Source organism: Adiantum capillus-veneris, chromosome 27 (assembly GCF_014529385.1).
Source record: "Adiantum capillus-veneris isolate H3 chromosome 27, ASM1452938v2, whole genome shotgun sequence".
Classification (NCBI taxonomy): domain Eukaryota; kingdom Viridiplantae; phylum Streptophyta; class Polypodiopsida; order Polypodiales; family Pteridaceae; genus Adiantum; species Adiantum capillus-veneris.
This window is the reverse complement of record NC_140957.1, coordinates 78,052,600-78,075,031: the sequence shown is the minus strand read 5'-3', so window position 1 is coordinate 78,075,031 and position 22,432 is coordinate 78,052,600.

Sequence of the window (22,432 nt, the reverse complement as noted above, 5' to 3'; positions counted from 1 at the left end):
CATGATGAAGAGAAGAAAAATTGCTACCATTATACTTTCTTAATAATCTCTAACCCTATTATGGTACATTCTCGGTACATTAAAGTTTTGAAATGACACCATGCCATGCTTATCAATCAAAAACCATTCTCCCGCACTTAATGTTTTTCTGATTGCTTCTTCTTCTTGATGCTTGCTATAGTACAAACCACATTCCTACAATTAAAGTTAAAGAGTGCACTATGATCTGACAAGATACAAAATCAGAGAGCTCAATGTATGGTCGTTTTTGTGAAGGGTTGTGTTAGCGGGTCACCGCGACGGACGTCTGCAGCATAGTTTTCTGGCACTAACATAATGTCAATTCTCAGGGAGACTCCATGAGATCGTCAATCTCACGAAGTGAACCTTAACAAGCAAACACAACAATTCTACAAGCAAACCAACACTCAATGATCAGGGGAATCTACATATGTCCTTTCTCACAGCTCTAGGTCATCACGCCATTTCGGCACTCGAACGGACTCGAAATGCAACGAAACATTAGGAGGAGGTCTACGACACGTAGGGGCACTATCCTAGCAAGTCTGGTTGCAATCTGACAAGGTACCAAAATCGCGATCCATCATGAAAAAGGTCATGAAAACTGCAATAGAACATGCCAAAAATATCGTCCTATGGTCTAAGAACGCTCTCCTATGGTCAAAAGGATTAAAAACAGCAATTTAAGCACTCAAATCTACAATTATAGCTCACAAACGCGTAGTCGTGAAGCACAGCAAAACTGACAATGCTTACACTTGAATTAAAGAGCAAAGAGAGAGGAACACAATGCAAGTTTCTGAATCGAAAACGGATTACCGAATCATTAGCTGCGATGATTACAAGTTTGGAGCAGCTCGTAGCTGGAGCGTACGTTTTTTGAGCTCCCTCTCCCTTCCTCTTCTAAAGATAAGCCTCCCTTCACATTAAGTTTATTGACCTTTATACCTAGGGCATTCTAAATGGCCAGTGGCCGGCTCACATGGACCTTTACAAATATCATTATAGCATTACAACTCAGGGGATTGATTCACTACTTTGGAATCAGGATTTACACAGAGTATTACTACACTAGCACAGGAAAATAATAAACTACAAATGTGGTGTCCGGCTACGTGTCTGACCAATTGAACGCCCGTTTGATCTATCCTCAAACATTCCCCCCTTCCTCATTCGTGTCGTCCCTTGACACGACCTTGTGTAGTCTTGTCATAGGGTTGTCTTCAGCTTTGTCTTCAAGGGTGGACTTCAACTTGGGAAGTGCTTTGTCGTTGATGACGCCCCCCCCTTCCTTGAGTGATTCATATATGTCATGTTATTGATACGTGATTTGATCTTTGATCTTTGATTTTCGAGGCAACTTTTATTCTTGATGTGCATTCACCTCTTTGTTGCCAGTCTTAGCCGCAGTAAGGATGGATGCTGATTTGTCTGAGCTTGTAGAATTGATCCTCTTTGTTGTGTGGACTTTACGATCGATTTGCGTTCAAGGTCCGTTGCAATTTGAGTTCTCCATAATAGGTAGCCGGTGTTGCACTGTGTGAGCTACTTTTGATTGTTGTTGATGACTCTCTCACGGAATTTGTCATTGCTTGTCGTTGTAGGCCATTCTTTGACTTGCCATTGTTGATGGAGCTTTTTTTTCACCCTTGAAGATAAAAGATGCTCTTGATAAGCATATGGAGACCTGCAATTTTTGCTCCAAGTCGTTGATTGATGTGGGTATCCATTTCCTTATTGTTGATGTAGAAGGAATATATACAAGAAGTTGATGATGAGGTCTAGATTAGGGTCTTAAAACCTAGATGACCGAAGGAAAAAAACCCGGTGGCAAAAAAGTGCCTTTGCTATACGCTCTTATTGGAGTTGAGCATTTGGACTTGAAGTACCTGTCATGCAAGGTGAGTGCTTGGGAGAAACAAAGGAAGAGTGCCTAATGCAAGTGCATATTATGGGACACTCTATATGCTTATGAGACATTTTCAAACAAAAGCATGCAGTGTAAGAGATGGATTTGATGGGTGCTTCAAGGAAAAAATGTAGCACATGTGACATCAAAGGACGTCTCAATAGCTTCCATGTTTCCAAGAAGGGTATTCGATGTAGAAGCTTCTCCACTCATTTCTGACTGTGTTGAGTGCGTGAGTGTCTTTTGGACTTCCTCCTTCACTTACCACTATACTACAATGACTTCGACTCTTATGCTCACCTATACCAGCATGAGCGACACAACATAATTATGCTCAACTCTTCCATATTGAGGAGTACCTAGAATAGCTAAGACGCTTAGACCACAGAGAATATTACATGAAGGTTTGGGACTAATGCCTAGCTCATTTAGTGGCTTAACTGCCCGACTCTGACTTTTATGCCATGTATTTTTAATGGCGACTTGGACTTACCTGTTCAAGGCCAGAAACCCAATTCCATACGTTTTGGAAATTTAGGCCTCTTCCCTTGTTTTGGTCTTTGGATGCCACCATTTTTTTCAGTAGGTTGGCATACTTTGGCTCCTCTTGACTTGCTTGTTGTATGTTCCCACTGCTTTGTGACTCGTTTGATGCTACCCACCCTGTCACCTTTTGTTGTTGAGGCTGAACTTGTGCTTCATGTATCCAAACTGGGTCTTTGACTTTGATGTGCTCTTTGGATACCAACACCTGGGTGACATTCTTTGGCTTCTTTTGGATGCTTTTTTGTGATGGAAACTTTGGGTGATAGACTTTTTGCTTTGGTTTCCATTGCATTGTTGGTGATATGGCCTTGACGTAGAGGCTTCGCGGAAAATTTGATGGAAGCTCGTTGAAGGTAAAGTTGTCTGGCGAGGTTGATATACTTCAGTTTTTACCTTTGCTTTACCTTTTTCCGTGATGGTTGGTTTCTCCTTTTCTGCATTGGATTGAGGTGCTTTTGGGGCTTTTGATGGTGTTGTTGTTGCGGCTTTTGATTGTTGTCGAAAGAAGATGTTCCTCCAGTTTTCTGTCAAGACTAGACTCTCTTTGATATGATGGGAGTCGATTATGTGGAAAGTATCTTTATACTCCCCGATACTCAACTTGAGTACGGCTTCTATCATGCCAAAGCTAGGAATCGGCATTTTTGAGCTTGTGTACACGATCTCCTCTAGCTCAGTGATTGGCGGCTTTCCCATCATGATCCATGTTCCATAAGTCATTAGATTCTTTGTCGCTTCTGAATCTATCACAGATGAACATGTGATTTTGAGTCCTGTTTCTCCGCATATGCTGAATTTGATCATCGTAGGAGATAGTCCATCTTCTTCTTTGTCCCTGTTCTTGTTTTGATCTTCCATTTGCTGAACTTTTGATGTTGAACTTGGAAATTTTTTCCTTCATCTGCTTTCATTTGCACTTTTTCTCGAGTCGGCTTCTTTGAAACAGCTTTTGTCGATTCTTCAGGTATGTCAATGATGACATATTCTCGTTGTTGCTCTGCTTCCTTCATGTGCACTTTGGCATCATGCTCCATGATGTAGCTATCTGTCTCAACTTTTCTGCTTTCACACTCACAAACTTCATTAGCTTCCTTCAACACCTTTATCGTAAACAAGGGAGTTACATCATACCCATCTTCATCGCAAAATTTAGTAAGGGTCACCTCATTCGCACAGACATCAAGAGTTGCCAATATTTAATCCCATCCAAAGGGATCAAATAACTCCTCTGGAAAAGGTTCTGGTACATATGCCTCATCTTCTACTGAACGGTCTAGGATGCAATCTTTGTTTCTAAGACTTCCACTCTCAAGAGCTCCATACATCCAAATATGCGCTTTGCTTTCCAAATCAGTTATGGAGTTTAAGTCTTCCCCCGCGGTTCTCACTACATCTCTATAACTATGATCTTTGACACTGATTTTCGTAGTAATTTCCTTGTGTCTTAAGTAGATATAGTCATAGCCCCAGTCTTGTACCATTTTGAGCTGATGCATGAATGGTCTGCCCAATATGATATCAAAGTTGCTGCTCTTGTCAAAATCCATTATGGCAAAGTTATGCTCATACTCAATGCCACACGAGGATACAATGATTTGTTCTAATATTCCACTCGGTTTCTCCATGTATCCATCCGCTAATTGCAATTTCATTTGCGTTTTCCTACGAGCAGGCTTTCCCCATTTTTTCCATATCTCTTTGGTTGCAATGGCAATTCCTGCCCCACTATCTAATATAGCAACCATATTTACTCCTTTGTACTCAATTGGTAAGGTGGTGTTTCCTTCGTCTCCTTCACAGTAGTCACCCACCTTATTTACCGGTACTGGCTTTGTCTGTCGCTTCTTCGGTGAGGTGTCATCCATGTTTTTGTTCGCAAGTTGGTCATGAGAAGGGATTTTCAACCCCATGTTTTCCAGGTGTTTGCTCATTTGGCCCCATAGATGCGGTCTAATTTTCAGTAGCTCTGAGAGATAAAGTGTGTATTTTATAGGAGAAGACATCAATTCATGTAAGCTCTTGGTATCAATCATTTTTGGTGTGTCTTTCCACTGAGAAGGTACCATTTTAACCTTGGATTTTATCTCGTGTTCTCCTATGAAAGATGGCAAAGTCTTTAGAGAGCGTGGTTTACTCTCTTCAGATGCAACAGACCCATCATCCCCGTATAGAGATCGTATATCTCCTGGGAAAAATTCATGATCCATGTTTATCTCAGGGATATGTGCTGACTGTAAAGTAGTACTACCATCTTTTCGGTTTCTAATCGATTGCCACAAGGATTGTGGCCACGGTTCTTCTACCTCCGGAATAGGCATCACTGCTTGTGACTCCACCCCATCTGTGGTATTGGGTACTTCCCTTGTATCTAAAGGTGCCTCAAATTTCGGCTCTTCCTAGTCTTTGTTTACAATACCATGACTTTCCAATTCCTAGATTTTTTCATGGATTAGCACCTCCACTTTGGGAGCATCTGGAACATGTGGTTCCATAAGATCTTGGGCCTTCTCCCTCCTCCTCTCTCCTCCCTCCCTCTCCTCTCCCTCCCCGCCCCTACCTTCCTCCTCCTCCTCCCCAATCTCTCTCTCTCCCCCATCCCCCCTTCTCTCCTCGTATCTTCCTCCATCTCCCTCCCCCTCTATCTTTTTATCCTTTGCTTCCTCACGCAACAGCTGCGATGGTGCTTACGGACATCACAAATCGTTTGCTTCCACCACCACTACTCTGCACACCAAAAGCATACATATTTGCTTGCCCACGGTGTTTGCAACAAAGGCCGCATGTGAGGGTGATCAAAGGTCATCACAGGAATGTCGCGCTATCGGTGAGACGAATGCTGACATTTGGGTGGATGGCCATTTTTACCCTTACGATCCTATAAGCCACTTCCATCCATCCTTTAATAGCCTTTTGACATTTCTTCAATATCTTGGGAGGGGAAAAGCAGGGTTGTTAAGCTATTGCAAGCGTGTATCGGTGCAGGTGCTTCTTTGCATATGTGGATGCAGCTCTTAAGCTCAAGACGGCGGCATTACAAGATAGTATTGCTCTTTGGAGAGGGAGGTTGAAACTCTTCAACAAAAAATGCAGGAAAAAGATACCTACGTTATGAAGCTTGCCAACACCATTATGTATTTGAAAGAAACTCCCCTTGGTGCAAGGGAGCGCAAATGCACGTATTCATCCATTAAAACCCTTGCACATTCGGGTGGAGCACGCAAATAACGAGTGACAACCAGAAGGTGATTTGATCTTTACTTGCATAATATATTCTTACTTCACACTATTTTCAAACATTTATCTTGTTGGTTGCTAGAAACTTCATCTAGGAGGCATGCGGTGGAACAAGCCAAGATGATCGAGTCAACCTGCTCACTAGTTGTCTCAATACCCATGATGTGATTTCTATCTTACAATCACTGGAGGAAAGCACATTAAGTATGTAGTCACCAAGGACCTTATGAACAAATTGAGAAATGTGTTGGTGAAGATGATGTGCAACAAGCTTGTGATGAGGCGGTTCCTAATGCCATCTCTGACCAAGACATCCAACCTCTTTTGCTTATTTTTGGTCGATTTCATTGTATGTTGTAATTTGAAGCCATGTAATCTGCCTTTTGCAAATCTGGCACCATGAAAAAAGCTCCAATGAAGCCTCTCTATGGTCTTCGTGATTATCTACCAGAGATGGTTGAAATCAATAGGACCTAGCTCCTCCTTTGAACTCAAGTGGATATGAAATCCTTCAAACAAGGTAGAGTAGTGGCGGTGTGATAGGGTATCAATGTTGGGAGTAGTGTGTGTGTGTGTGTGTGTGTGAGTGTGTGAGTGTGTGTGTGTGTGTGTGTGTGTGAGAGAGAGAGAGAGAGAGAGAGAGAGACAGAGAGAGAGAGAGAGAGAGAGAGAGATGGCATAACCTGATGGGAACACCCTCCAAAACATGCCATATTGGAACTTTTGTGAGTATCTGCAAATCAACACAACAGCCAATGCAATGCAAACGCATTTGTGGCCATTGCATTAGAGTCCTCAAACACTCTAGCAAGATAGTTCTCGTCATCGACACAAAGCAAGTGTCATAATAATCAATATCTAATTATCCTAAATGATTTTTTCATGTTAAACTGATCATTTAATGTGGGGAAGTGCCAGGGGAGAAAAAGCTAGAATATTGGTTAAGTTAGCAGATCGGCCATAGTAGGGATCCAAAGGAGGAAAAATAGGAATCCAAAGGGACAGACATCTGCAAAAGAGCTATGTGCAACAATGGGCTCCAAAGACCTTAGGGTTCAGCCCATTAAGACTTCCAAAATGCTAAGGTTCCAAAATTCGTTCAAAGGTCAAAAGCCTAGGGAAATTGGATGCTTTGTGTGTGTCCCAAAAGTCTTCAACCATCCCTATATAGGAGGAGGCGAGCCCTAGAAGTAGGAGATGAGAGAGAAACTCACACACACACAAGCTCCGTGTACAAAGGGAATGAGGGACACATGTCAGCTCCCTAGCCCAGAAGGCGTACTCAATTCCTATTGGATGGCCTTGGAGGTAGACCAATGAGAATTAGGCTATAGTAAATCTAGTTTAATTAATTTAAAAACAGTTAATAAAAGAACCATTAATAATTAATCTCTCTAGAAGACATTGGACAGTCTCCCAAGGGGTCCAATGAGAATTTAGCAGCCCAATGGCTTGCCTGATTCCTATTGTCCAAGAGGAAAAGGGGTCCAATGAGAGTTTAGTTGAATTAAATAATTACCTGAAGCTCTCACAAAAGGGGAAAGGGGGACACATGTCATAAGACTATCATTTATGCTGCTTAATTTCCATTGGCTAGGCTGGGGAGGTCTAATTGTGATGCAAATCCAACCAAGAGCCAAGATTCAATGCATGCTCATCTCCTCTACCATGCTAATTACTAAGCTAGGATATGCTAATATGAGTGATTATGTGAGGAGATGTACATCGCGTAAGAATACTCCATCTTCCTCTCAATCTACTGTCATACCCCGCTAGCTCTTGCCATCTTCGAAGGTCTGTGAGGTCTTGGGTCTGAGACCGTGAGGGAATTGATGTTGTGTTTAAGAAGTGTTGTGCTTAGTGCCTGAAGTTTCCATCATCATAGCACTAGCTAGTATTGAAGGAACACAAAGAATTGTATTGTAAAATGTCTCTCTTGATGGGAGAAACCATAATACAAAGCCTTTTGGAGGGGGGACCGGCTCCATGCAAATCCGGTCCTCAACTGTTGTCAATTGCTTAATTTCTCTCTCTTTTGAAGTATTGTTCATGCTATCTAACTAGGTGTTATACTTTTTGTTGCTCTTTCCACCCAAGCACTCTTGTTATTCTCATTAGGAATCTATTCTAATGAAATGCTCACTATGTTCATGCTATTCCACTACACACAAGTTACTACACCATTAAATGTTACATTGGTATCAGAGCACAAGGTTTCTCTTTTCTTGCTCAAGAAGGGAGGTCCTCAAGCTAGCTATGAATGGTTGGTATTATTTATTGCATGTGAGTAAGTAGAATATGGATTTTTCAACCTTGCAATGCGCCTGCCTTTGTGCAGTTAACGGGGCATCACCGTCAAGAGCTATGGTCTTAATAGTGGAGTCCTACGGGGCTTGCCTACGGCTTAACCACTATTGAGCTATTAGAAGCTTGACAGGAGCCGGTGTTGTTTTGGTGTTGAACGAACCTCTCTTTTATTCCTTGCAATTAATGGTATTCGAGCCACGGGTACAGGAGCTTGAGTGCTTTTTCTAAGGGGTAAAGAGGAGTAGAAACTAGGGCTTGAAGTGCCAAAGTACACCTAAAAAGTTTACACCTAAAAGTTGTTAGAATGGCTGACAATAGTAAAGAGAGTGAAATTAATGTTCATAACTTTGATTTTGCTAATGAGCAGGCTACTAATGATGCCCCAATGCTTGTTAGCTATTTTGTTTCTAGGCTTCAACAAGCCATGGGCAATCCATCCCTCCAAAGTGAAGTGCAACGGCAGCTTTGTGCTCATGGGATTCTGCAAGCTCCCAGCATGACAAGAGAGCATCTAGGAATCCTCCTTGCGAGACTTCCAAAAGAGGTCTCTCTCTGATTCGGGAAGAAGAAGAGGATATATATGAAGGGCTCAGAAATTTTCTCCTTGATGACGCATCTCCTTCTCAAAGGAGAATTCAAGAGCCTCCACCGAAAGGAACGAGAAAGAAGTGAGTCTCCTGCCACCTTGACAGAGATGGCTCCACAAATACAACGGACTAAACGCTCTCCGTCACCTCCAAAACGGAGAAGACCATCGCATACTTCTCCACACCATACTTCAAAGAGGGATGACAAAAAGCAAGAGAAGAAAAAGGCGAGAAAGAGGACATCCTCTTCTCCATATTCTTCATCCTCTTCCTCTTATGAAAGTGATGGTGAAGACAACAAAGATCAAGGCAAGAAAAAGGCGAGAAAGAGGTCACCCTCTTCTCCATCTTCCTCAAATTATTCATCTTCTGAAGGAAGTGATGCTTCAACCTTTGAACCATCAAAAAGAAGAGGCCATAGGGAATCCTATGCCACATGGAAGAGGTCATCCAAGCTCAAGAAGTTCAAAGAGGGAGGGGAGAAGAGCATCTCTTTCCTTACCTACGATGGCACTTTTGGTGCTACAGACAAAGTCTTGGTCTTTATCCAACAGTTCAATGGAGATGAGGGCTTCACGGAGTCCTCTAAGCTACACCATGTAGATACACACTTTCAAAAGTCGGCCAGGCAATGGTGGTCTAGCCTATGGGCCAACGGTGAAGCTCCACGAACATGGAAAGATTTAAGAGCTTCCATTATGAAGCAATTTTTGGCCACCGATGCCAAAGACAAAGTACTCACCGAATGGCGAAGCTTGAAGCTCTCTCCCTATGAATCCATTCACAAATATATAGACAAGTTTTGGGACCTACAACTCAAAGCCACTGTCTTCAAAAAGTTGGATTTTGGAGGGCAAAAGCAACAAGTTTGTGCGGGCTTAATTGAAGAAATGGTGGAGTATGTCAACTCCCAAAGGCCATGCACCATATTGGCGGTTATACACCATACTATGGTGGCCTCTCGAATCAATTTCCAAACAGGGGCTAAAAGAAATTCTAAGCCCACGGAAACAACGGTTCCAATGATCCTAAGGGGAAGGACAATGTCTAAAAGTCTCCTAAGGGCAATTCCAACAAAGCTAAAGAGAAGGGAGTTTACAAAGGAAAAAACAAACTCTCTCCTGAAGATCTTGAGCGTTATCGCAAGGATAACCGTTGTTTCAAGTGCGGCAAGCAAGGGCATGCGTACCGTGCTTGTCCCCAAAAGAACAACCGCCATGAGCCTTCTAGAGCTACCTTGGTCGAAATCCAAGAGGAGGAAACTCAGCACAAAGGATCTCCTCAATGCCATGCTTGGGGAAAGGCATGATGCTTTTCTTCTCTTTGACCCTGGTTCTACTCACAATTTAATATCCACAGAATTGGCCACCAAGCTAGGCATACAAGCTTATGAGATGGGAGATGTCCTACCCGCAGATGGTGCTTTCAAGGGCAAGAAGCTTCATTCACTCCCTTAGTTGGGAATTGAGGCTCCATGTCCAAAGCTATGTGGACAAAGAGGACGTCTTTATCTCTCCTCTCAAGTATGAGGATGTAATCCTAGGGGCACCATGGTTTGATTGCATGGCTACCAATGTTAAATTCCCTGAAAGGAGAATCTCCTTTAGGTTCAGGGAAAAAGATATGTACATAGATGCTAAGGAAACGGGTAACACCATACCCATTGTACATACGCAAGCTTTCAATAAGTCAATAAAGAGCTCTATTTCGTGTACATGATTTTTGTTAAAGACTCTCAAAATGAACCTAATGTTTTAACAAAAGATAATATACACAACAAAAGGAATTAGAGTTATCCTATTTTCTCAAGGGGTTTTAAGATGTCTTTATTGACGACATCCCTTGTGAGCTACCTCCTAAACAAGGCAATGATGACCATGCAATGGAACTTCTTCCAGGAAATTCACTGCCTAGCAAACCTCCTTATAGAGTTTCTCAAGCTCAACAAGAGGAATTACGCGGCAAGTGCATGATTTAGTTGAGAAGAGCATGGTTAGGCCTAGCTCATCTCCATATTGTTCTCCTGTGCTACTAGTGCAAAAGAAAGATGGCATATATCATATGTGTGTTGACTATAGAGCACTAAATAGGATCACTATCAAAAATAGGTTTCCCGTTCCATGGGTAGAAGACCTATTTGATAATGTACAAGGGTCAACCTACTTCATTAGGATTGACCTAAAAAGTGGCTATCATCAAATTAGGATAGTTGATCAAGACATTGTAAAGACTGCATTTTGCACCACGTTTGGTCTTTACGAATATATTGTCATGCCTTTTAGCTTGACCAATGCACCAGCCACATTCAATCGCTTGATGGAGAAGCCATTCAGGCCTCACCAAACCTTTATTGGAGTGTTATTTGATGATATTATCATCTACTCTAATTCATTAGACGAACACAAGAAACAAATATTTCAAGTTCTAAGAGAGAATAAACTTTATGTTAATCAAAAGAAAAGTGAATTTTTCTTACAAGAGATTCAGTATTTAGGTCACATTATCTCTCAAGATGGCATCCAAATGGATCCATCAAAGTTAGAGGTAATAAAAGGATGGCCTAAACCAAGGAATCTTCATGAGCTAAGAAGCTTTATAGGTATGTGTGCATAGTATAGATGCTTCATAGAAAAGTTCTCACTAATAGCAGGAACATTACATGACCTAACAAAGAAAAACGTTAGGTACACATTGTCTGCCAAGGAGAACAATGCTTTTGAAAAACTTATCTCTCAACCTACGCTTACACTACCGGATCTCTCAAAGCCATTTGAGGTCCAATGTGATGCTTGTGATGATTGCCTTGGAGATGTTTTGCTCCAAGAAGGGCACGCCATAGGCTATGAAAGTCGAAAGCTCGACCCTGTTGAGCAAGCTCTAGGAATATATGAAAAGGAACTCCTCGCAGTTCTACATGTCTTAGAGTCATGGAAGCACTATTTATTGGGGACTCCTTTCATTCTGCAAACGGATCACCAAAGTCTTAAGTACTTCATGGCGCAGACCAAGCTCTTCGACAAACAAATGACGTGGGCAAATTTCCTTTTGCAATTTCATTTTCATATTGGTCACGTTGCTGGCAAGCATAATCAAGTGGCTGATGCACTCTCAAGACGGTCGAGAGTGAATGCGGTTTCCATAGCAACTCACAATGATCTATCTTCTATGATAGATGAGTATGCTATTGATCTCGATTTTAGAGATGTGATTTCAGCCCTTGCACTAGGGGAAGAAAGAGGAACCTTTACTTTACAAGATGGTTATCTTCTCTATGGCAATAGACTATGTGTTACTAGCTCACTCCGTGACAAAGTAATGTATGAATCTCATGCTCCTCCGTACGCAGGGCATAGAGTGATTCAATCTACCCTAAAGGGGATTGAAACATATTTCTATTGGCTTACCATGAAAGCAAACATACAAGAGTATGTTTCTAAATGTGTGGTATGCCAAAAGACGAAGTTTGATAGAGGGAAGCAACCTGGATTGCTTCAACCTTTGCCAATCCCTAATTCACCATGGGAGAGCATATCCATGGATTTTATCTTTGGATTGCCTAACTCTATCCATGGGAATACGGGAATATGGACGATAGTAGACAGGTTCAGTAAACAAGCTCATTTTATACCTGTCAAAAAGACTATCAAAGCCCATCAAATGACAACCCTCTTCATTTCACAAATCTTCAAGTACCATGGCTTGCCAATGTCCATAGTGTTGGATAGAGATCCTAAAATGACCAGTAATTTCTGGAAGGGTCTCTGTGAGAATTTAGGAAGAAGGCTAAATTTCTCTTCGGCCTATCACCCGCAAACGGATGGCCAAAGTGAAATAGCTAACCTAATAATTCTCGATCTACTAAAAGCCTATGTAACGGAAGTAGATCAAAGACCCCAATGGGAGAAGTACTTACCTTTAGTGGAGTATGCCTACAATAACACTGTACATACTTCCACGGGAAAAGCATCTTTTGAGGTAATCAAGGGAAGATCAAAAAGTCCCTTGCTACTTAAGGTACATGGGAAGATCTTTGCTGCGGATGAGTATAGCCGAGACCTACAAGAATCTTTCCAAAAGATTAAGGATGCTATCTCTATCTCACAGCAAAGGCAAAAGGTTGCTACTGACAAGCACATAAGAGCCCAAGCCTTTAAAGAAAATGATTGGGTCTTACTCAAATTTCCCAAGGCTCGATTAAGGCACACGACGGGCAAGAATCCTACGGGACACCAAAAGTACTATGCTAACTTAGCAAAAAGGTAGTATGCTCCCTTCCAGATTCTTAGGCCAATCAACAAGATGGCCTATCAACTCAAGTTTCCCAGCCATTGGCTCATACACGTGCTTTTCATGTGAGCCTATTAAAGCCTTACAAAGGAGAGCCACCTCAAGAACCTACTATTGAAGACCCACCGGAGATCGAGGACCAAGAAGAGGTGCTACAGCCCGAGTCTATTCTCCGACAAGAAGACAAGGTACTAAGAGGCGGTAAGACTATCTGATGATATCTTATTAAGTTTAAGAATTATCCTTTTGAAGATGCTAGATGGATGCAAGGCATACAATTAAAGGATAACCTAAACCTTGTCAATGCTTACAATGCTTCCCAAGAGTAATCAAATGTACAAATGTTTAAAATGAACAAAGTTTTTGTCTTATAAGACTCTCTTTTTCTTTATTGTGCACAAAAATGAAGTAGTACGCATGCTTAGATCAAGTTTACGGAGACGACGTTGTGAGCGGGATGAAAACACACACAGCGCCTCTATAACAACCTGACACACACTCTTGGAATGATACACACACACACACACACTATGGGGCACCACTCGGCTTACACAACACACCTGACCGAGACAGGGAACACACCTCTGGAGTGAGAGGAGAGAGACTATCCACTTGCCCACTCCACACAGACACACACACACCCAAAAAACTCAGCTCAAAAGAGGATAATTTTTGATGTTTAGATACAATTGAGCTTGGGCCAACACCAATGGGGCAAATAGCTCACACAATATGGGTAAAAGATACCAGATACAATCACAAATTGGAGCAGAAGCTTCGCTCATAGGAGAAACTTACACACCAAAATAGCAGAAAAAGAGTGAAGAATTTGGTAAAATGGACAGCGCCATTGCGTCCGGAACGGCCCAAAACCCCAATACAATGTCAATGTCAAAGTGCTCAAATCCGACATCGGATGAGCAGTTTACGACCAAAACAGGCTCCAAAAACCCCAAAAACACACCTGCGGCTGTTCATCCTCTCTTCTCCACGTTTTTTCTGGTCTTCTCTCTATTTTTTCAGTTCCCACACTTAGCTTTTTTAGTTGGGCACCCTTGGACTTTTAGATGACCTCAAACGGACCCCGGACAGGCCAAAAACTGACCTCGCAGTGCATAGTTGTCACCTTTTTGCATCATCCGCACACCTGGCACTCAGTTTTTCCCAATAATGCATCCCGCAATCACGTGAAGTGGCCCCAAAAAGTGGTCCTCATGATGACCTTTCTGCATAAGTATCACAAGAAAACACCCACGTCGTGTCCGTACTTCTCCGCGTGCAAGTATTGACCCCGTTCGACAACCTGACGCCACTCGATGCCATCTGACGCACCTGCTTACTCATGTCGTCGGCCCGCGGATAGCTTCCTTGAGAAGTTTTACGCGCTACCAACTCTTCTTATTGTAGAAAAAACACACTGGTACTGGTAATAGTGAAAATCGATGCACTATGTACATGTTGTCCTACATGTACACATGTGGGCCCCACGTAACCACCTGGCTCTGGAAAATGGGCAATCCTTTATTCGATGCACCATGCATGTGTATGTACATATGCGCAATCCCTTGCTCCAAAAAACTCCTGACATAATTTGCCCATCCCCTAGCCTGCTAGATGATTCATGATCAGCAGCAGCAAAAAGCGATATGAGACTCGCCTCATCACAGGTCTCCTCATCCCTCACAGACATCACTTGCTCCACAGACAGCTCATCCTGCTCCACCATCATCAATCTAGCATGATACAATTTAAGATGCAATCCATTTACGCTTGACTTATGTAGAACCCCATCCAGGTTAGCGAACTGATATGTACCATTCGAGAAACACTCCACTACCTTGAAAGGGCCTTCCCACTTAATTTGAAACTTCTTTTGGAAGGTGTTGTCCAGCTTACTGTTGTAGCGCAAAACCAAGTCATGCTTCTTGATACCCTTACTCTTGACCTTTTCATTTATCTTTGCCAAAGCCTTATCCTGCATCTGCCCATAATGCTCCAATGCGCTCATCCTATCCAACTGAACCTCTTGTAACTGCAAGAGCCTCTCTTTGAATGCATCACTAGGCGGCCCAAGCAACTTCTCTAACATCTTGACCGCAGGCAACTCTACCTCCACAGGCAATAGTGCTTCCTTTCCAAAAACAAATGAATTGGAGTAAATCCTGTACGTGTCTTCACCGAAGTATGGTACGCCCATAATGCACTAAGCAATTCCAAATCCCAATTCTTTCCTTGGTGCTCTGTCACTTTAGAAAGAATTTGTACCAACTCACCATTGAATCTTTCATTTAAGCCATTACACTGCGGGTAATAAGGAGTGGTATGCTGGTGCCTAATCTTCATCTTTGTGCATAAGAAGTCTAGCAGTTTAGCTCTAAATCCTGGCCCCTTAGCTGAAAGTAGCTCTAATGGCACCCCAAACTTGCAACATATTTCATCACAGACAAATTTTGCCACATCCTTTGCAGTGATCTGTTTTACTGCTATAGCCTCTGCCCATCTAGAGAGATAGTCCACTGCCGTCAAAATATAGCTTTTGCCCCTGCTTGTGATAGGTAACGGGCCTATTGTATCAATCCCCCACTTTTCAAACACATCAAACGCCATAATGGTTGTTTTTCGTAGCTCTGGCTTCAACACTCTCTTCCCAAATGCTTGACACCTATTGCAAGACCTACACCAATGGTGAACATCCTTGTGCAAACTAGGCCATACATACCCCTCTTGCAAAATCTTATGCAAGGTGATCTTTAGAGCAAAATGGCCACCACATGCGCCTTCATGATTCTCTTCCAACACTCTATAAAGCTCCTCTCGCCAAGGTACACGTCGCAACACGAGATCATCCCCTTTCATGTATAAGACATCACCAATCAATTTGTACCTGTATGCTCTACGCACAAAACCATACTTCTTAGACTTCTGAATCTCCTTTGGAATAATTCCTGTTAGCAAAAACTCCTCTTCTTGAGCCAAACTTTCCCGGCCATGATAAAGAGGTAAAGTGGTCCTCAACACAAATAGCTCCCAATCATGCCTTGAGCTGCTTCATGTGCCTCTCCATTTAGAGCACGTTCAATGTGTCTGATGCTCCATGCTTCGAACTTTTTAACAGGCCTTTAATTCTGAAGCACATTTCCTTCAATGAGGTGTTCTTGCTCTTCCACACACCCAGCACTTGCTTCACCACTAACAAGGCATCACCTTTTATGCTCAACCTTCGAACCCCATGCTTCAAACAAATGTGTAATCCGGCTTCCAGAGTAGCATATTCAGCCTCATTGTTACTATGATCATCCAATTTGAACCCTCTCTTGCATACTAGCTTCCCCTCTGGATCATAAAGTGCTATACCCCCTGAAGCTGCATCATGGCTCTTTCTGTATGAACCATCAAAGAACAACACATGTGCATTGCTGATCTGTGGCACTTCTTCAACTACCTTCCTCACCACCTCTTCCTTAACAATAAGGGGATTCTCCTTGTAGGTCAACAAATCAACTAGGGTAGCCCTTGTACTATCTTCCACTAGAAAAGAGAACTCAAACTCTTGCAGCTCAATTACCCATTTCTTCACCACATTTGACATGTTAGTGCCATTAATTAACTGTGGCAAAAATGCATAACTCGTCAAGAAAACAAAAGGTCGTGGTAGCAAGTAAGACGAAATCGTCGACAAGCAAATATTACACTGGCCATCACTAGCTCTTACTTCCAAGAATTTTCTCTCTGCTACCAGCTTCACACGGCTTGCACAATACACTAGTCATATAATGGCTGTTCTTCCCCCTTTGCAAAGCATGGATCCAATGGCATCATCCCCTACTTGATGGATTTACATAAAACACTTGCTCCCAATCAGGAGCCTGCATGGCTGACAACCCCCCTAACACCTCTTTCACCTCTTGAAACACTTCTTCACACTTGTCATCCCATTGCAATGGATCATGCTTTGCCACTTGCTGTAATGGATAAAGAAGCTGCGAAGACAATGGAATAAACCGTGCCATGTACTTCACTTTGTGTATGAAGGTTGCCAATTGCTTTGTACTCATAGGTGATGGAAGAAGAATAATAGACTTAACCTTGTCTGGATCAGCCTCAATGCCATTTTCTGACACCATGTGGCCCAATAACTTCACCCTTGGCTGTGCTAGATGACATTTCTTTGGATTTAGTTGTCCTCCACATTCATCATATCGAGCCAATACCATCTGCATCTTCTCATGGTGTTCAACCGTACTGCTATAAACACAGAAGTCATCCATAAAAGCTTTAACACAACTACCAATGAATGGTTCCAACACCCAATTTGCTCTCTCTTGATAGAAGGAAGGTCCATTTGACAACCCAAATGGCAATACTGTGTAGCAATAGCAGCCCCATGGCGTAATAAAAGTGGTCTTTGTGCGGTCTTTAAGAGCAATCGTCAATTGAAAATAGCCTGAAAAACCATCACACACACTGTACCTCTCATAACCTGCCACTGAATCCAAGATCTGATCGATGAATGGAAGAGGATATGGGTTCTTCTTAGTGGCTGCGTTTAAGGGTTTAAAATCTACACAAATTCTCCACTTCCCATCCTTCTTTGGACTGACTACAACTGGACTCACCCATTCTGTGGTCTCCACAGGGACTATGAACCCTGCCTTCAATAACTTGTCCACCTCTTCTCGCAAGGCTTTCATTTTCTCTTGACCCATCCTTCTTAGCCTTTTCCGCACTGGTTTAGCACCTTCTTTCATCTCTATATGCATCTCTTCACCCTTGAACCCTCTGATCTCTTCATATGAAGTAATGAACAAATCAGGAAAACTAACCAGCATGTGCAAATATATCTCCTTCTCCATAGCTGAGAGGTCTCCGCTGATCATTTGTGTCATCAATTCTTGCTTCTTTGACAACTCAACTTTGGTTTGCATCAGCCCTTCAATCACTTCATAAGGCCCTTCACTTTCATCCTTGACTTCATTTGCAAATGCGATTAAACCAGACTCCTGGATTTCTTTATCCATCAAAAGAAATGCAACATCAGCATCCTCATCACTGCTGGTAGTGCTATCACTGTCCTCATCTGTCACCGTGGAAGAGTCTTCATCACTAGACTCATCCTCATCTTCATAAAGCTCCTCTAATCGTCTCCTTGTGTCCATATTGTATAGCTTCTTGGTACCTGTCTTTCCATAGAGGCTAATCGTACCATGTCGCCAATCTTGAACAGCTCCCACTGCACGTAACCCTGGTCTGCGCAGTATAATAGGATATGCTCCCAACCCTGCTGGCATCACATGAAAATCAACCACTGCCTTTGCATCATATGCCTCCACTTCTAAGCTCTTTACAACACCCAAGAATTTTACTTTTTGATGGTTTGCCAATCTGATCCGAAAACCTGACACCCCAGCCACTGTGAGACCCATCTTCTCAACGCATGAGTGTGTTATGACGCATATTTGGGCTACGCCATCCACATAACCTTGTCCCAAATTTTTCCTTTTATGCCACACATCTACTATTGGACAAATGTCTGGTAGCTCATCCATTGCCAACACCTTTACTGAACCTCTCTCTGGCTCTTTCTCCACTGGGTTAACCATCCTCTTCCACTGTTGCTTTAGCTTAGGCACCATCTCTATAAGCTGCCCAAAAGTAACATCTGCCTTCCTGTTCGACAGATCCTCCTTCAAGTCATAGCTTAATTGCCCATCCCCTAGTGGAAAATTTGAAACATGAAACTTTCGACGAGCTCTCCTTTTCCTCTTGGCCTTGACATCCTCGCCTTCATGGCTCTTTCCTTTCTTCTTACTAGGACCTGGGGCACTTCTTCCTTCCTTATCCTCTGTGGTCCTCTTCCGAATAGGCATCACTAATGTATTCTCTAGCTTTGATGCTTTCTCCAAGGTGACTACACTTAGCACTTTTGTCTTTCCCTTTTCCTCTTGGGTTAATCCACTAGTTCCTTCATCTCCCTTAATTTCGATGCCATAATCATTTGACCTAGTTAACACCTGTCTTGGCAATGGATACATGTCTCCCCCCATCCTTGGTGTCTTATCACATTGCGGGCTGATGTGACCCAACTCTCCACAATTGTAACATGTGGGTGTGTGCCTCCAAAACCTACCATTGCTTTGTCCAACACCATTCCCAGGCCTTTCTTCACCTCCTGGATGATTTGAAAACCTCCCTTGACCTCGATTATTTCCCCCTTGACCTAGCATGTTTAGGCTGAGATTCTTCATCAAATCTACCTCTTGCCTCATGTCTTGCCTTAGCCCATCATCTTGCACCGATGTAGTGACCACTGCTGGCATAACCTGAGTAGTAACAGGAACCACTGGTTCATGATGAACCCCTAACATGCGACCTTGTAAAGACTCTATAGGCTGAAATTCAGACCTCATGGGCAAAGAATCCACCCTTAACTGGCCCATTTTCCTCAACTTCCACTCTTTGTTCCTTGCTACCTCTAGTGCATCTTCATATGTCCTAGGCTTATTTAGCTCCACTCTCCAACGTATATTCTCCCAAAGACTAGCCAAGAACCTATCCTTCTTCATCATGTCAGGCGGGGGTACCTGTGGTGCTAAGGCCTTGCACATCCGCTCCCATGCCAATGAGAACTTACGTATGTACGCATCTACTGGCTCACCTTCCTTTTGCACCAAACCTTGTACTTCTTGCCACACTTTGTCAGGATCTTCTATCTTCACAAACTCCACTTCCAACCCATGCCTTAGATTGTCCCAACTCAATCTTACAGGTGGATCCGCTGCACGCAACTCCTCTTCAAATTTTTTCGACCAGACTCGTGCATCACTCTTGAAACAAATTTGGAGAAGACGTAACATCTGCGCAGGGTCATGAATTTGGTTGCTAATGCAGGAAACCTCCATCTTTTCCAAAAAATCTTCCACATCTTCATCACTTCTTCCATGAAAGTCCGGATAAGAGAAAGCCATGGCTACCCAAGTTACAATGCTTTGAGAACCCCTTTGAACACACGTGCAAGAACCCAAAACTTTTACTGACTCAATTCCCAGAAACTTCAATGGAGCTCAACTTTAGATAAGGACAAACACATGCACATCAAATGAGTTTTCATAGTTGATCATCGGAATTACAACAGGCAAAGGACATTCCAAGATCTCTCGTAATCTCCTTGGCCCGAACATAAAGACTATGCGCTGCTAAAAAAAAATCTTCCTGGACACATGAACATTTATCTGGATTCTTTGAGTTAAATGAAATGGAGTGAGTTGAGGGCCATTTTGATCATCCATTAAAGCCAACCATGCAGCTCCCAAGAAGGCACACCTGACTTATCCTCTGATTTTGCCAAAATTTCAGCAGCATCACAGCATAAATGGCTCAAAAGACCAAAAAACTAGCCATCACACCTCGAAAAAATTTTGGCAGAGTTTCCCCAGAAGTAGAGCAGTAGGAACCCAAAATATAGACTGTATATGTATGCATAAACTGTCAACAATAGAACCCGAGCATCAAATAGGACTCACTAGTACATAGCCTATGGCAAGGTCACGAAAAGGGTGCTCTAGCTACCTGTATCACCGAAAGGATCTCCACATTTGAGAATCCCCCAGCTCAATAAAACCTCACGCTATCGACCCTCACACGAAGGCTAATGCAAATCGCGTTTAGTCTCAGAAATGGTTGGGACTGCCAAATAAAACCATATATGGCTCCAGAAAGGCGTACCATGTCAGTTTCCATAAGTAACGTACAATCCAACAGAAAATGCGCTCAAACAGGCGCCAAGTGATGCATACCCACAACAATTGCAAGTGACACCAATGCTAGTATATCACTGTACTCCAGCTACCTGTACCTGTGTGAAGCACCTGTACTTGTACCTGTCCCTGTAACTTGTAACCTGTAACCTGTAATCTGCAACCTGCAACCTGTAATCCCGAATCTCGAAGCTTGAAGCTCCAAGCAGAAGGTACTCGAAGAAGATCCTCCGTGGGGGCGCCAAAAGAATGTGAGCGGGATGAAAACACACACAACGCCTCTATAACGACCCGACACACACTCTTGGAATGATACACACACACACACACACACTATGGGGCACCACTCGGCTTTAACAACACACCTGGCCGAGACAGGGAACACACCTCTGGAGTGAGAGGAGAGAGACTATCCACTTGCCCACTCCACACACACACACACACACACACACACACACACACACACCCAAAAAAATCAGCTCAAAAGAGGATAATTTCTGATGTTTAGATACAATTGAGCTTGGGCCAACACCAATGGGGCAAATAGCTCACACAATATGGGTAAAAGATACCAGATACAATCACAAATTGAAGAAGAAGCTTCGCTCATAGGAGAAACTTACACAACCAAAATAGCAGAAAAAGAGTGAGGAATTTGGTAAAATGGACAGCGCCATCGCGTCCGGAACGGCCCAAAACCCCACTCTACAATGTCAAAGTGCTCAAATCCGACATCGGATGAGTAGTTTACGACCAAAAAAGGCTCCAAAAACCCAAAAACACACCTGCGGCTGTTCCTCCTCTCTTCTCCACATTTTTTCTGGTCTTCTCTCTATTTTTTCAGTTCCCACACTTAGCTTTTTTAGTTGGGCACCCTTGGCCTTTTAGATGACCTCAAACGGACTCCGAACAGGCCAAAAACTGACCTCGCAGTGCATAGTTGTCACCTTTTTGCATCATCCGCACACCTGGCACTCAGTTTTTCCCAATAATGCATCCCGCAACCACGTGAAGTGGCCCCAAAAAGTGGTCCTCATGATGACCTTTCTGCATAAGTATCACAAGAAAACACCCACATCGTGTCCGTACTTCTCCGCGTGCAAGTATTGACCCCGTTCGACCTCCTGAAGCCACTCGATGCCATCTGACGCACCTGCTTACCTCATGTCGTCGGCCCGTGGATAGCTTCCTCGAGAAGTTTTACATGCTACCAACTCCTCCTTATTGTAGAAAAAACACACTGGTACTGGTAATAGTGAAAATCGATGCACTATGTACATGTTGTCCTACCTGTACACATGTGGGCCCCACGTAACCACCTGGCTCTGGAAAATGGGCAATCCTTTATTCGATGCACCATGCATGTGTATGTACATATGCGCAATCCCTTGCTCCAAAAAACTCCTGACAACGTCTCCCAAACACCAAGTAGAGCTTGTCACTCTACTATGGAATATTGATAGGACTAATGTGCAAACATGCTTGCGGCAGCTTAGGCTCTCAAGCGCCATATGGACTAGTCATCCATTCTGGAACGATGTCGTTGGGTAACATAGGGATCCTCTACCCTCTAGGAAAAAGGACTAATGAGAAATGCTTTATCTTCTCTACCCCATAGTAGAGGATGATTATGATTTCAAGAGAGAGTTAATGTCATAATAATTAATATTTAATTCTCCTAAATGATTTTCTCATGTTAAAATGATCATTTAATATGGGGAAGTGCGAGGGGAGAAAAAGCTAGAATATTGGTTAAGTTAGCAGACCGGCCATAGTAGGGATCCAAG